This window comes from Pinus tabuliformis, chromosome 6 (assembly GCF_031772625.1).
Source record: "Pinus tabuliformis cultivar Carrire ecotype Pingquan chromosome 6, CPIR1, whole genome shotgun sequence".
In the NCBI taxonomy this organism is placed as follows: domain Eukaryota; kingdom Viridiplantae; phylum Streptophyta; class Pinopsida; order Pinales; family Pinaceae; genus Pinus; species Pinus tabuliformis.
The window spans coordinates 672,429,875-672,442,239 of NC_142292.1; positions in this window are offsets into that span (position 1 = coordinate 672,429,875).

Consider the following 12,365-nt stretch of genomic DNA (forward strand, 5'->3'; position numbering starts at 1 on the left):
GACAAAGCACATTGATGTTCAGTATCACTTTGTGAGGGATATGATAGAAGACAAAAAGGTGTTGCTGGTAAAGGTGGACACTCTGAAGAATACTGCAGATGCATTGACAAAATCTGTGAGCTCTGAGAATTTCTCTTGGTGTAGAGAAACAATGGGTGTTTTAGGGCTAGAAAAATGGCTAAGCTCTCTTGTGGCCCCCTGTGGAAAGAAAACAACAAGTGGGAGAATGTTGGGTTGTGTTATATTCTTTCCACGACTAGCCCACGTAGTTAACCGGGGGGTTAGAGGGGGGGTGGAGCCCCCCCTTCGTTGCACTGATTGTGTAGTGGGGGGGGGGGGGGGTCACATGGGGTTTGAGGGGTACCCGTAACCCCACTTTATGGGGTCCGGGGAAGTGCCCCAGAAAATTTTGGTTTTGGACCCTATGTTAGGTTGGGCGGACCCACCTATGGTTTTGTGCATGATTTTCGCACATGTTTTTTGGACGCGATGTTTTTTCGGTCCATGATTTTGGACGCGATGGTTTTCGGTCCGTGGTATTGGATGCTTCGACATTTATAAATATGTATTGTAACATTGAAAGGAACATAATGAAAAATCAAGCTGGTAGTCCCAGTTTTTGGATCTAGGGGAAAATCTCTATGTATATGTGTTTTATGTGTTATGCTCTCGCATTGTTTATTTTCTATGTTTTAGAATTCGTATGCAGGTAATTTCTGTACGGGGTTAAAACCTACAGTGTGGCCATGCCATTTGTAGCTACTCACGCAAATTTGGCTCATGTCTAGTCCGAGACAAATAAGGAAAACAACTTCATTGAGCACATCCAACATATTTGCCAGCAGGTCCATGACATTGTGGAGAAATCAAATGCCAAGTAAAAGCAGCGACATGATCAACATCATGTGCCACAAAAGTTTCAGGTGGGTGACAAAGTCTATTTGCATTTACAAAAGGAACGCTTTACCGGAGCCTATCGGAAACTTAGACCACTCCGATATGGTCCTTACACCATTACCAAGGCTGTGGGAGACAATGCATTTGAGCTCAACATTCCCCCATTCCTTGGTCCACACCCAATGTTCAATGTGGACTGCCTCCGACCTTACTTTCCACCATTACTAGACACATCCGACATTGCAGAACAGCTCACACCCACAGAGTTAAATCCAGATTGCATGGAACAAGCTGCAACTAATTGGATCATGGACACAGATCAAGCACACTCGCCAACAGAATATCCAACTGTATCAAGTTGTCAAAGCAGGCCAACTTCTTCACCAGGGCAAGTGGCTCACCAGGGACCAAGTTCAGCAGAAGTTTCCTCATCTCATGGAGGAACTCAACACAATGGGGACCATTGCTTCCTAAGGGGGGGAGGAATGATCCAGGTGGATATTGGTGGCCACCTGCCAATTCCACTTGGACCCCCACCATTTCTTCTTTCAGTTTTTCAGTTTCCTTAATTGTAGCACAATTTACTATTTTTAGCAGTTTTTTGGGTCCTAAACTTCCGGAGCCATTTTGAGGCCCTAAACGACGTTTTTTTGGAAATCTACCGCCAGCGATTTTTTGTCTAAAATCATCTTTTCCATCGTAGTCCTCGGAGAGATCTTTCCAATGGGTTATCATGCACGTCAAACGGAGATAATATGACCAAGTCACGACCCCGGGAAGTTGGCTATCCAACTCACCCCAACGGGGCCCATAAACTCTTGGTGTTACATCTCCTCGGGTTAGGGTTTTGGTTGTTTAGGGTTTGCTCTTATTGTTCAATAATAAAAAGGCCCTTGAGCCTCATTTTAGTTCAGTTCAGAGGCATGTAGCTACCACATCTCTTCTCAGAGATAAGCTACCATTGTGCTAGCTGGTCTATTTCCATTTCTGTTTGTAAGCATATTTAAGTATTTTACATTAATGAAATGAAGTATTATTTCCCCTGCATCTCTGTGTTTATGGTTATCTCTGTAATTTGTTGTGTTCCTGTTTAAATCCGAATCAAGTGTAATATTTCATCATGATACCATGGTTTCCAGATTTTGACGCAAATACCATGGTGGTCTCCAAAATGCTTGTGTGGGTAAGGTTACATAATCTACCATTGCATTTTTGGCATCACAAAGTACTAGTAGGAATTGGGAATTCTCTGGGGAAATTTTTAAAGATAGATGCAGACTGAGTCTCAATGAAAATTTTCGCCATTTTCCAGCATCTGTGTAGAGGTGGACCTTAGTACAGGATTACCCGATCACATCTTGCTACTTTACCACAATTAGCATTAGTCACAATCCCTTGACTATGAATACAACCTTCCGTTGTCATACATGTCTTCATACTGGTCACCTTCAAAGTACTTGTCTTCAACTTAAAAAAGATAGAAAAAAGCAACAACCACAAAAGTCAAAAGGATGGTAGTTTACAGAAACTCAAGAAGCAGAAATAGAAGGAGTAGAAACCACAAACAATACCACAAACATCAATGTAGAGAAAACTCAAGAAACTGTGTAGAAGGACGAGGCCGAGCGTAAATCCGCATTAGTACCATTGTCTGCCAAATAACTACAATAGATTGAGATGGTTACATCTGAAAAAGAAGTAAGTTGTACCAAACGAACCCATGCATCAAAAAGTTCAAATTCTGACAAAGAAACACAAAGTGTAAAAGAGAATAAAATGACTATTGTATCATCCATGCTCAACTTTAATGGCTGGCGGAAAGTGGAAAAAAGAAAGGTAGGAAAGAGTAGAACATGGTAACTCTTTGATGAGTTTTTATTGATCTTGATTACCAGGATCTATGTTTTTATGCATATGCTTTTTAGCATCTACAATATGTAATTTTGTTCAAAATAAATGAAATTGCGATTTTTCCTTTGGAAAAAAAAAAGTGTATATAAAAGTTAAATATATAAAAGAAATATGTGTAAATTAAAGAAATATTTTAATTTTTAAAATTTGTTATTAATTTTTTTATTTATACCATATACACTTATATAAGTTTATCGATTTAGAAGTGTAATATTTCAATAAAATATAAAAGTTAAATATCTTAAAATGCGTCTTAAAAAAATATTTAAATTATGTTATTAGTTTTTTATTTTTACCATATACACTTAACTATATAAATTATTTATATATTTATAAACAATTATAAAAATCTCAGCAATATATATATATATATATTGCAAGCTATTACATAAATCATGTTATTTAAATATTTTACCCCACAATTATTCAAATATTACTAGCCATAAGCTATTACATTAATGATTTTATCAAAACATTTTACCCCACAATTCCTCGAACATTGTGTCTTTGAGGCATGGTTGTTTCCTACATCAGATTATCATGCATTTGACAATCCATTAATCTACTTGAAGAATGTTAAAATAATCCATCCTTCCCAAAAGTCAAGATCCATTCCTGCAACTACTATCGTCAGCAACTTTGTCATCGTGATTACATAAGATATTTATCGAACCTTATATTGAATTCTTACTAGTTATGCTTCGAACATCTTTTAATGTGAATAAATAAAATGCATACAAAGAATCAATACATGCATCTTTTATTGACATTACACATGCACTAATAAAAAAAAATCATACTCATAAAACACACACACACACACACACACATATATATATATGGTTATGCAACATGTCTAAACGTCCAAATCCCACATGCATAAAGTAAATTGCATAGATATCACCATGGTTATCACTATAATGTTTAAAAGAATCACCATGGTTATCACTATCTTTTCACACATGAAAGAGAGAAATATTTCCAAAGGTAACACCACAACAACTATTATTTTCTTTGCATAAGAACATATTCTTTCCAAAAGAAAAACCACCAAGAAAAACCACCACAACTACCCATATTCTTTTAACAAAAAACTAGCACAATAGCTATTATCTTTTTGCTTGCAAATGCATAATATTCTTCCAAAAGAAACTAGCCCAATAGTTATCATCTTTGAACATAAAGAAATATTTTTCCCGAAAAAAATAATGCCATAGTTATTATTTTTTTGCATGCAAATACATGTTTTTCTAACACAATAGCTATTTTTTTATGCATGCAATACATATTTTCCTTCTCAAGAAATCTACCCCAATTAGATATTCTTTTTGTGCATGTAATATATATTTCTTCCTTAAGAAATCTATCAAAATAAACACATAATCCTATAACACAATAGCTATTTCTTTTTGTATGTGTAAACATGTTCTTTTTTCCAAGACAACTAATGCAATAACTATTGTTTTTGTGCATATGAATACATGTTCTTTTCCAAGCAAAATAACTATTTTCTATATGTAAAACAAACAAATATTCATTTTCAAGAACTAGCAAAGTACCCACATGTCCTTTTCTAAGAATTAACATAGTTACATACCTTTGAAATGGCCGATTCTTTCTCATGATTCTTTGTCGACATAATCTACCAAATTTTAAATGTTGTGGACACTATTTTGAATGGAGAGGTAGAGCCTTTGTCTATCAAGCTCTAGGAGGAGTGTCTGGATACGATCAAAACTCTGGTGTAAAAACCCTATATCATCATGATAATCTTTGATGAGGCCATAAGCATTTTTTTAGTGTCCTAATTCATGACTGAACCTCTACGCGGTTCTCGTCACTATACCACTCTGAATCTCTGCATAGTTCCTGCCAATGTGTAGCTTTGTTTATTTGTTTAAGACCATGAGTGGTTATAATACGAAAAGCTTTTTTGTGAAAATTACTCAAGGAGAAAGTGGTCAATGGGGTACAAGTAGATCATCCCTCCCCTTCTTCTTCTTCAACGAAGAAACTAAATAGAAAAGGAAATGGAGGGATCATTGTTGGGGAAAAGGAGCCTCATATTTTAAACTATGGATTATTTTTCTTTATCCACCCACCATATCCCCAAGAAAAACCATGAACACAAAATGATAAAGTAATTCTTATGGTGGTCTATAACTATAGGGATCCTTAACTAATTAATTTAAATTACATCAACACATTAATAATATGTTTTATATTATTAAATCCATTAGTTCTAGGGATATAGGGATATTACAACAACACCAATTCGATAACTGAAAAGTAATATAATATAAATTCTAATTCTATTTTTTTATAATTCTAAATAATTTATTAACACATTTTATAAATACCAATCAAAAGTTGAGATTTATTTTCAAAGTGGTTATGCCTTTTTTTATACTCTTTCAATTAAATTGATTAATTAAAAAAAATCATATGCGCAAGTGTCATATGAAATGAGTTATATTTTTTTAAGCACGTGGTACTGATAAGTCATGTTATAGACTCATAGTATCGTAACAAAGTCATATTAAGAATTTCCATGGTCAAAAGGGGTAAATCTCCATGATACAAAATCTTGTTCCATGTTTTTTTAAATGTATATATGTTTAATTTATAAATTAATTAATTTTATAATCATTATTATTATTATCAATTTAAAATTAAGTTATAATTTAGTTAGTTTTAAGATTTTTTGGTTTTAAAAAATTGAGATGTATTGTGAAGTAAGTACTTTGATGTTCCTTATGGATTGATGTTTATCCACATTTACCAACCATCTAATATATATATGGCTGGGCTAATTATATTGTTCTCTACAATTAAATTTTAGTTGAATGCTTTGTAATTGTTTAATATTGTAAACTCTTTCATATCGGTTGTGTCTAATTTGAGCATGGTGAGTAACCCTTTCTACATTAATTAAACACACCATTTAGAAAAATAATGTGTAACTTATTTGAAGAATTGTCTCATTAAAATACCTTGTGTCTGTCATATAAAAATTTCAATTAATAAATTTGATAAAAAATTTCACGTTATATAAACCTTTAATTATATAATTAATCATTCTAGAACAAGGGAGGATGGAGGCATCATTCCTGTAGCTAGGGTTTGGAGCTGAAGGCTGCGACACAGCTAGAAGTATCATAGTTGGTGTCAATATGGTAGGAAAGTATGGAGCCTCATGGTGTAGGTGTCATTTTCCTCACTTGGGACCTTTCCATTTCTTCTATACCTCATTTCATACCCACATAGAAAGGTTTTCCTGTTTTCTCTAGTGGTGAGTTTGGAAGCGATTAAGTTTTTATGGGGATCTTAAAGAAATGGAGGGTTTTACTTTGCAGTAAAATGGTAAAACTAGATGGTTATGTTGAGTCGGAGCCAAATACAATAGATATTCTGGAAGTCTGGGGTTTAGATCCCAATCAGAAAAATATAGCAAGGGTAAATATTCAAGCTAGGCCTCCACATGTTACCATGGTTGACCATCAAGGTTTCCTAGCAGTGACAGGGCTCACTATCAGGAAATCAGATGGAAAGGAGGAAAGTGAATGAATGACATGGCTGAAAGACAGGAGGACTTAGGAAAAAGGAACATAATACTTGGAATCAGAAATATATAGTTGCAAGGTTTCAGTCAAGGGTTCGATAAGTAGATCAATACATTAATTTTCTAATTCAAAAGCTTCTAGGAAGAAAAATATAATATTTAGAGTGGGCTAGAGGATATTGTGAAGAGTAGTGGCTTGTGGGTAAATAGTGGATCTCCAAAGGTGAATGGAGTAGGGGTTTTAGATAGAAAATATGAAGGGACTTTTGAGGTTGGAAAATGTTCACAAAAGAGGGATTTCCACACAAGTTTGCCACGAAAAACCCTTGGATAGGAGAAGGGCCTCAATTTAGGGGTAGGGGTCAGCATTTCAGTATCATATCAAAGAGACCTGGGAGGAAACCCTAATAACAAAGGCGATATGGGGTTTTGTAGTGGAATTTGCAGAGAAATTGAAAAAAGAAGAGAAGTAATCCCACTTATTTCTTCTCAGGGCATTAGTTGCGACTTAATCTCCAAAGAAAAAATGTTCCAAAGTTGGGGGAGTTGGGTTTTGACCTTTATATACTTTCTGTGGAAGGGTCAGGCTCTCATCGAACGGGAGAAAACATTAATGTCACAACTATGGAAATTAGGACATAGGGGGCTAGTACTTCCAAAGCGGAAGAGACCCTTGGTGCGAACATGATCCAGTGGATAAAAAATATACTAAAAAATGAAAGTGCTCAAAATCTATCGAAACTAGGGAAATCATAGATCTCGCTGTTCTGATTCCAACAACATTTGAATCTCCTCAATCGACACCATATGAGGAAGTTACTGCATTCTGAAGTTTTTGGCAAACAGTAAAAAGGTCAAAGTGCAGGGTTGACTGTGCAAGTATGAATGCCACGTGGTAGTATGTATGATGGCGTGGTGTTGAAGTTAGCAGACTAACTGAGCAGTATAGGACCCAATCAAGAACTGACACATGACATGTGTAGGAGGCAACATTTGGGCGGTTTTTATTGGTTGAATCCAGACCAATCTCATTGTGCCATGTGGCCCAATTAGAGGGTGCCATGTGGCCCAATCAGGGAAGGACATGTGTCCCTCTATGGTCCATCAAATTTTTTAGTTGGTTGCACTTTGCGGGGTTCGAACGCCTAACCTACTGTCTGCGAAGTCGATGTCACACCATTGGACTAAACATGTTTCTCATTAAATATCACTCGATGGTTTATAGTTAAATTTATATGGTGGAGTGGTTGGGGGATGGGAAAGATGGAAGGCATGCCTGATTGGCCCAACCCTTGGTTATTGACACAATATATGACTGTCAACGAAGTATCGGGCGGTGTGGGCACGTGGTACCTTGCCTGCAATGGTCCCATGCCATATGAAGACTGTGGAACTGGTGAAGTATTCAAGGGGTGTGGGCATGTGGCACCCTACTCTCAATGGCCCCAGGCCATATGAACACCGTGGAACTAGGAGCACAAAATTGGGAGGGGGCTTTGACCCAAACATTAAAAAAATAATAATATATATTTAACCAACCACACAAAGAATGGTGGGAGGTGTAGGTCAAACCCGTGAGCTTCGCCCAACTAACTTCGAGAACCACCAATAGGAAAAAGGAAATTTTTTTGAACTGATAGTTGAGCCAAACCTTTTTGCATAGCAGCTTGCAGACCAGATTAGGAAATGATCATATTTTGCTCATTTTTCAACCGTTTTGAGCTCAAGAAGAGCCTAAACAAGGGTTTTTGAGCATTCTGGACACAAAGTCAATATTATTTTTGTAGATTGAAGCTTGGATGTTGATGTATTGAGCATTTGATCATATAATAAAAGGGCCACCATTGGAATTTGGACCCCGAGACATAGTCGAGAAGGGGTGAACTCCATTATCAATTTGTTGTGTTTGATGATGTATATTTGTCCATTTTTAACTATTAAATCTCTACAAAATTCACTTAATTTTGTGTACTTTTTAAATCAAAATCCATTTACTTAGGAACATGAACTAGCTTGCAAATTATTTCATGAAACCTTTACTTTTTTAATTTTGGACCAATTTGGTATTAAAGCATGGTTTTTGTGAAGGTTTGACAAAATTTGCAAGGTTTTTCAATGCTTACAAGGTCTAAATTGAGAAGAGGAGAAGGAGAACTTGAAGAACCTAACCCTCAAATTGGCTCAAGGAGGCCACAAACTCCACAAGTAATGGCACATGAAAAAGGACAAGGACAAGGGATGGTGTCTGATGATGAGATAGCTTTTAGAAAAACTTTCTTTGATATGACTGAGATGGTGAAAGTGTTGTACAATGAGAGAACATCACAGTTGCAAGGAGAAATTTCTAATCAACCAAAAGGTGATGGTGGTAATGGGAGCAAGCCTCCACCTCCTCCTCCTCCTTCACTTCCATCTTCACCTCCATTCTCACCTCCTTCTTCACCTCCTTCTTCACATAGACCTACTCCTCCTACATCTCCAAGAGGACATGTTAAGTCTCCTTTGCTTAATCTTGATGTTAAGTTTGAATTTCCAATATATAATGGAGAAGTAAATGCTAAAAAGTTGGATAATTGGGTTCGTCAAATTGAAGTCTATTACAAGATTCAAAAGATTGATGATGATTTGACAAAGATCTAAGTTTCATCTCTTCCCTTGGAAGGTGTAACCCTCATCTAGTTGGAGGCCAGAACCCAAGAAAATTTGAAGAAAAGTGGTAAAATTATCTCTTCTTGGAATGATTTTATAGTTGTACTAAGAAGGAAATTTTATCCATTATCTTACATGCAAAAAAATTTTATGGATTGGAGAAATTTTAGACAAGCTAAAGGTCAGAGTGTCCAAAGTTACACACAATAATTTAGAAAAAGAGAATTAATATTGGGTGTTGATTTTACCTCACAAGATACTCTCATTAAGTATATAGGTGGATTACACAATTATTTGAGACATACTATACTTATGTTTAATCCCACCAATCTAGATGAAGTATGTATTCAGGAAACTCATTTAGAATCAAGAGGCAAGAATGTTCCTCAAGAGTCTAGTAAGAAACCTTTTAAATTTGGAGACAAAGGAAAGGGGAAGTTTAAAGGCAAAGGTAAGAATAATTCTACCATCAAGAAAGAGGGAGAGAAAATTACTTGCAAACATTGTTCAAAAGATGGCCATGATGAAGACCATTGTTGGAAATTACATCCAGAATTGAGACCAAAATCCAATAACAAGGGGAAATAAAAGATTGTTGCTACAACTCAACAAGATCTAGGATCTGATTCAGGTGATGAAACCAAAATCATAGCCATGGGAATGAAAGGTATAACTTCTAATGCAAGTACTATTTCTTCTAGCAAGCCTGTTGAATCTCAAAATGATAAAGAAAGAAGTGAGATTTTTCATATCAGGGTCATTACAAAACATACAAAGGTTGATACATTATTTGATAGTGGATCTCAAGTCAATCTTATCTTTGAAGCAATTGTCAAGAAACTTAATTTAGAGATCATACCTCATGCAAAACCTTACCCTTTGGGTTGGGTATGTGATGATGCCAAATTGCAAGTGACAAGAAAATGTAAACTCAAATTTGCCATCACTACTAATTTTATAGATGAGGTAGAGCTTGATGTTGTACCACTTGATATTTGTGGGATTGTCTTAGGGAGTCCATATTTATATGACCAAAAAGCCATATTCTATCATCATGAGAAAAAATATCATCTTTTCAAAGATGGAGTTGAGTATATTGTTAGAGCACATTGCAAGAAGATGAACTTATCTCTTGTTAGTGTTGGTCAAATGAAAAGGCTTGTGAATGCTAGTAAGAATTTTGTGTTGTTGATGATTAAAGCTAAATATATTTTTTAATCTAAAGCTTTCTCAGGATGTGATTCTAAACTCAAGTATGAATTGATTGAAATTGTTAACACTTATGACAAGATGTTTAAGGAACCTGAAGGGTTACCTCCAAAAAGAGGAATCCAACATGAGATTCAATTGCAGTGAGATGCACCACTTCTAAATATTGGAATGTATAGAATGTTAGTTTTTGAGAATGTAGAGATTAAGAAGAAAATCCAAGAGGTTCTTGATGAAGGGGTCATCAGACCTAGTACATCTCCTTGTGGGTCTCCTATTGTTTTGGTTCCAAAGAAAGATGGTACATGCTGCATGTGTGTTCTAATCTTTGACCAAGATCACGGTAAAGAATCACTATCCTCTTCCTCACATTGATGATTTGTTATATCAGTTAAAGGATGTTGTTTATTTTACTAAGTTATATTTGAGAAGCGGTTATCATTAAATAAGGATTGTTGAAGATGATATTTGGAAAATTGCTTTCAAGACAAAACAAGGTTTATTTGAATGGTTAGTTATGCCATTTGGGCTTTGTAATGCACCTGCCACATTCATGAGAATTATAAATGATTTATTGCAACCATTCCTTGATGATTTTTTCATAGTCTACTTAGATGATATTCTGATTTTCAGTAAGACTCGTAAAGAGCATATCAAACATGTAAAGCAAGTTCTAGATGCCTTGAAAAAGGAAAAGTTGTATTTGAAGATGCCTAAAGGTGAATTTGGGAAAACCTCTTTGGTTTACTTGGGTCATATTGTAGGAGGTCGTGAATTCAAGATTTATCCATCCAAAGTTGACGTTATTGCAAATTGGTCTAAACCCAACAATGTCACAGAAGTTAGGAGCTTTTTGAGAGAAACCCAATATTAGAGAATTTTTTTTACTAACTTCTCATTCATTGCAGCACCATTCCATGATTTTACAAGTGTGAAGCATGTCTTTCAGTGGGGAGGCAAGCAACAAAAATCCTTTGACACTTTGAAAAATAAAATCAGTACAACACTAATTTAAGCAGCCATTTGAAATTCAAACTGATGCAAGTGAATATGTTGTGAGAGTAATTTTGATGCAACATGGTAAGCCAATATTTTATCATTATGGAACCTTTTCCAATGCAGTGATTAACTATCCAATTTATGATAAAGAGTTTTATCCTTTGATACAAAGCATGAAGAAATGGAAGTATTATTTGATTGGTAAAGAAACAATTATTGATACTGACCATCAACCTCTGCAATATTTACAATCACAAAACAAGATACAAAAAGCTAGACATTTCATATGGATGGGATTTCTACAGACATTTAATTTGGTAATTAGGTATAAGAAAGGTATATATAACAAATTTGTAGATATGTTATCAAGGCCTATTATTAATTCATTTGTCATTCTTAAACATAACTCAATCATGCATTAAAGTTATATTGAACAATATTCTTAAGATGAATACTTTAAAGATGTATATGAAACTTTGAGTCAAGGAAATCATGTTGAAGAGTTGGATTATCATGTTCATAATAAGTTGTTGTATCATCTTGGCAAGTTGTGTATTCCACAAGGTGAAAGAGTTAATTTCATAAGGGAAGCCCATACTTCTCTTATTGTTGGTCACTTTGGTGTAGGCAAAACAATAGCTCAACTATAAAGCTATTATTATTGGCCTCGTATGAATGTAATTGTATCAAGATATGTAAAAGGTTGTTCTATGTGTGCTACTAACAAACCAATAAATAGGAAATGGGGTTTGTACACTCCGCTTCCTATCCCTTCTCATCCTTGGGAAAGTATTTCTATGGATTTTGTTAGGGGACTACCAATGTCTAGGAAAGGTAATGATTATTTATATGTTGTAGTGGATAATTTCAGAAAAATGTGTGTGTTGATGCCTTGTAAGAAATAAGTTATAGTTGGAAAAACTGCAAAGATGTTCTTCCAAAATGTGTGGTTCATTTTGGGTTACCTACTTCTATTATTTTTTATCGAGTTTCTTGATTTATCGAGAAGTTTTGGTCAAGTTTATGGGAACTCATGGACACAAAGTTGAAGAAGAGCACATCATTCCATCCACAAACCAATGGGAAGACATAAGTAGTGAACAAAACAAAAGTACCTAAACTTTCAGATGAGCATTTG